Consider the following 4770-nt stretch of genomic DNA (forward strand, 5'->3'; position numbering starts at 1 on the left):
GGGGGAGGGGGAAACAACCACACTTTCTTTAATTGGTCAGTTGACTTTTAGGGTCATTTAGGACCAAACCTGGGAGCAGGAGGAGTTAAGTAAAGGCAAATGACAGTTGCTTGCTCCTTTACAGCTCTAAGTTTTAAAATGTTTACATTGGCATCTGCCTTGCTGGATTTTTAACTTTTATTTAAAAATCTCTCTTTGTAGGAAAACGAACCTGGATGGGTGTAATCAGTTCAGTCTAGGCAATTATTCTTGTGCCCAGTGAGATCACTTCAAAAGTGACCAAAACTCATTTGGAGTTTAGCCTAAACTGTGAGCACAAACCAAGACACGGGAAAAACTGACCCCCTCACCCAGTAACTGGAAATAGTCTGGGCTAATGGACCAGTGGCTCAGGAACGGTACTTGGAAAAATCATGTCATTCTGGTACAGAGAAAGTGATCTGATTATTCTGTCATATCTCCGTACCAGAAGTGTCATGAAATCAGCACACTCTGACTTGTAAAGCATGTCTTTTCTCTCCTTTAGGAGAGAGAGAGGGGAAGGGGGGATACAAAGGCTTAGTAGCATTCCCCATGCCATTTCAGGCCAGGTCTTTTCTTCAGCTCCACAACATTCACTCACTAACACATATGGCATTAGTCCCCTTGACTTCAGTCCAGCATGACCCTGAACAAGGAGGTGGGTTGCCGATTACATTATGCTTGTGTATGTCTACAGGTGGAGAGCTCCAGAGGCCAACGGGCTGCCACAGTGGCCCCACACCCTCTTGCTCCCTGGCATTCTGAAGCTCTGGCTCCATAGGCTGCCTGAGATTTCGAGGAACAGCACCAATGCAGGGACTTGGCACTAGGATCATTGTACTTTTCTCTCCCGACTCCCTTGCTCACATAGACCTTGTAAAAGCATGAGTGTGCAATATGGCAATGCTCTATTCAGTGAGCAGAAGAGCAAGAAGCAATGGTCCCTCAGAACACCAGCCAACCAACCAGCCAAGAAACAACTCATTCACCTCCCTAACTCCTCTTTATTATGGAACAATTACAGATTTAAGCAATTTTAATATTCTCATACTAATAAGAGTTGAATAATTTTTATTATTTTATATAACATGGAGACAACAAAAAGAGATGTTTTCCTAATGGGGAAGGGTCTATCCTGGTCAAGGGGTATCTTTAATATTTCTATGCACAGATGGGAATTGCTTTGACTTTTAAAAATTACTTTCCTTCCTTAAAAGGAAAGATTTACTCTGTATATACTATTTTAACAAGGGAATCAAATGCAGTGATTAGAAAACAAGTAAATGATAATCTTTACTTCAAATTGTTTCCCCCTAATATTAGACAAGCTAAAATATATGTAGAGGCCTCAAAGAGTTAGTAATTGGAAGATAAAAGAGTCTTATTCCATTTCATGAGTATTACAGGCATTCAAAACAATTCAGTCACTTACAATATTCAACTCTTTGTATATTACTTTCAAGCAATTATATATTTTAGAGAAATTCTCTTCCCATGATACTTTTTAAACTTGTATGTAAGCTTACTTTTAAAATCCTTAAGGAAATTACAAAATTTAAACTTTTTTGGTCCTATCAGAGTTATGCTTGGAGAAAATATTAGGAACAATTCTATAATAGTTCGGCTATTAACTCTAGTGGGTTCCTTCTCTCCTCAGCTCATATTAGATTTTATTTCCATGACTTGAGCTGACTCATTACAACTCCTTTTATTGTAGAGACAAATGGTGATCCCATGGACTTTGATTATAAAAACACAATAAACTTTTTAAGCTTCATTGGTATTACTGGCGGAACTGATTGAATCTGTCACTTCAGTAAAATATATCACTTTTCTTCTAAAAATCTACAAATCAACAGGCTCACTCAGTGGTAAATTACCAATTAGTACCAAATTAAGGATGGAAAAATTAATTTACTAAATCCATTCACTCGTGTCAATATGTCTACCTCTATGCACCATCCAGTTATTCTCCTCCTCCCTCCTTCTTTTCTTCCTTCTTTTCCTCCTGGGCTTATTCATAAGTATGAACCACTATGTTAGTCATGACTTATTAGAGTTTCTTGAGCTCATCAGCAAGTGTGCTAACCCTTAACTGTGGGTAACATCCATTTATTTCTAGCACCTTTCAGTTTTAATATGGAGAGCACATGCATTGTTAACCTTTAAATCCTTTGTATAAACATTTCTGGAAGAGCTTGTAAAATATCTCCTTCTGTGTTTCCTGACTCGCCAGTTGATGGCATTTAGAACCCCTCTGGTACCAGCAGGTGCTGTATTTTGCTTTCTTCAGGCTCCAGCTAGCTACAATGACAGATTCCTGTCCCAGGCCAATCTCAGCCACCTAGGCTAGGATCACATTGGAGGCAAAATGAACCGGTCTCCACCAGACAGCAAGATAAATGGCTGCTGTTTAAGTTTAAAATCCCCTGGTGGGAGTAAATATTGTTCTAGGGAAAGAGGCTTGACAAATATTGCATCATCCTTACAGAGCTATCTTGATTAAAACAGAACTTTTAAATTTCATTGGTGCTCAATTCAAAATGTATCTATCTTGCTGTCATGGGATTCCCCCCACCCAATTCCTGGAGTCTAACAAACAGACATATTGTTGGGAATGGTCAAATAAGGCTGCTGTCCCTCAAGGGGCTAGAGTCCCACTCTTGATAATAGAAGGCCAGGCTGAACACTGACACTTCACTGAGGATAATGGAGACAGCAAAGGCTTAGTGGGAAAAGGCCAGTTGTCACCTAAGTGACAGGCAACAGCTGAGCTCACACATCTGGAGCCAGGACTAGGGCAAACATTAGCAACCCTCAGGACAGTCTACACCTTGGGTCAGTCTGAAGAGACGGATGGAAGTTCCCTTTATTCCAAAAGTACATTTAAAAATATCTGATGGTGAACCATGTCAATTATATAACATCAATGGCAGACATAGCCTTTCCAAGTGCTGATTAAAATGAGGCAGTACACGAAACTCAATGCAGGCAGAGATACTAGATCCGAGTCCATTAATTATAATTTGTCCTTCAAAAACCTATCCTGAGAGCCACAAGAGTACACATCCTTTATATAATACAAATGCATTTGGAGTCCGCAGGAGAGGAAAGGTCTTTACATGTCCCTTCCTTTAGGCCGGTTCCCTTGGTGCATTCTTCACCTTGTGCATGGCTGCAGTTCTGCCTCTGATACTCTTTAAAATCAGCAGCAAAACGTGTTTGGCTTGTGATTCTGAATCCTCCGTAGGCTAGCAGGAACTCACTATGGTGCCAGCGGTCCTCCCGACCTGCCCCCCGTCCCCCCCAGACCCCCCCCCACCTCCGTCACCCCGCCCCACCTTCAGCCTCCTGAAGGCAATCTGTGGACAATTTTCCCAAAGTCCCAAAAATAATACGGCGCTGCCAATAGTCACTGGCGATGCCATTTGTTTTTCTTAGAGGGCAATGAAAATTTAACAGCTTTCTGGGGCATCCTGGGTCCTGCTCCTGCTAATTATTAACATGCCTAGTTTCTCCAACTTTTTCGGCCTAAAGGGAGAAAGACGCTCCGGTTTTCTTCATATAACGTGCTGCATTCAGAAAATAACATCACCGAGACGGAGGGAAATCTGCTGCACCCCTGCCAAAAAGCAATCGACCCTTTCCCCAGCGCTAGGAAAGAACCAAGACCCTCCCTCCGGACGCCAGTAGGTGACAGGCTATCCTCAGTGGCAACGACGTGCCAATGCACCCTTGCCTCCCCGCGCCCCGCATCGCCCCGACTCCCGGGCCACCGCACGGGTTTCTAGCAGGAGAGATCAGGGGAAGCATTGGATGTGATGCAGCAAACAGGAGCCATACGGGCAGCCTATCTGAAGCCCTCTTGGTGCTGCAGCCCAATACCTGCTTTCACTGTCTACACAGCCTCCCGAACGAATACGCTCATCTTCCTTATTTTCTGCTACACCATCCTAGTCTAGGTGTCACATATCCCCAGCTCTGACAGCGAAGGTGCCTCGACCCGGCACTGCGGCGCTCTCCCCGCACCTACACGCCGCAGCCTCCCCTGCAGAGGCTTTCCAAAGCCCGGCTCCTACTTACCCCACGCCTGGGAGAGCGAACTCTGGGAGAGCGAACTCGGAGGGACGGTCCTCGGTGTGCTTCGGCGGGTCTGCGGAGCTGCGGTGGCAGCGTCAGGACTGGGCGAGAGTGCACAGCACGAGAATCATCCAGAGCCTAGAAAGTCGCCTTGCGAGCCGATGTCTGGGGGAAGTCAGCGCAGGCGGCTAGAGGCTGGCATGCTCCGGGCGCGCTGTCCGGCGGCTGCGGCCCCGGGAGGCGGCGCGGGCGCGGGCTGCAGGCAGAGTGCGCTCGGGTCCCGAGCCCAGCTCCGCGGCGCCGCCGAGCACCCCGCCCTCTGCCGCCCCGGCTTGGCGCGAGCAAAAACGCGGATCGGATACCGTCGCAGGATCGAGGCCTCCAGGCGCGCGTCCACGCGCTCCCTTGCTCGGCCCCGAAGAGCAAGGTCGGTGCCCTGATCCGGCTGGCGCCCGGATGCGGGGCGGCGAGTGGGACGTGCTTTCTGGCAGCGAACTAGGCAAAGACTGGCTCCGCGTGCAGGAACTGGAGGAGCTGGAGACCCGCGATCTGCTGGAAGTTCACCGTGAGGCGGTCCGGGTTCTAGAGTGCAGCGGTGCTGTCTCCTCTGCCCCACCCTCAATTTTAAGCCTCCCCCCCCCCCTAAATTTAAACCAACAATCCTGATGG

The 4770-nt window shown here is 46.9% G+C and overlaps 1 protein-coding gene across 1 annotated transcript in view; it reads right to left on the reverse strand.

Moving 5' to 3' along the window:
• Prickle1 (prickle planar cell polarity protein 1) overlaps positions 1–4564 on the reverse strand; it is a 105654-nt gene extending 101090 nt beyond the window's left edge. Inside the window, exon 1 of the mRNA XM_015493236.2 lies at positions 4105–4564. The gene's annotated coding sequence lies outside the window, so the exon portion shown is untranslated. The remainder of the gene's footprint in view (positions 1–4104) is intronic.
• Positions 4565–4770: the final 206 nt, after the last annotated feature.

Source organism: Marmota marmota, unplaced genomic scaffold (genome assembly GCF_001458135.2).
Source record: "Marmota marmota marmota unplaced genomic scaffold, marMar, whole genome shotgun sequence".
In the NCBI taxonomy this organism is placed as follows: Eukaryota; Metazoa; Chordata; class Mammalia; order Rodentia; family Sciuridae; genus Marmota; species Marmota marmota.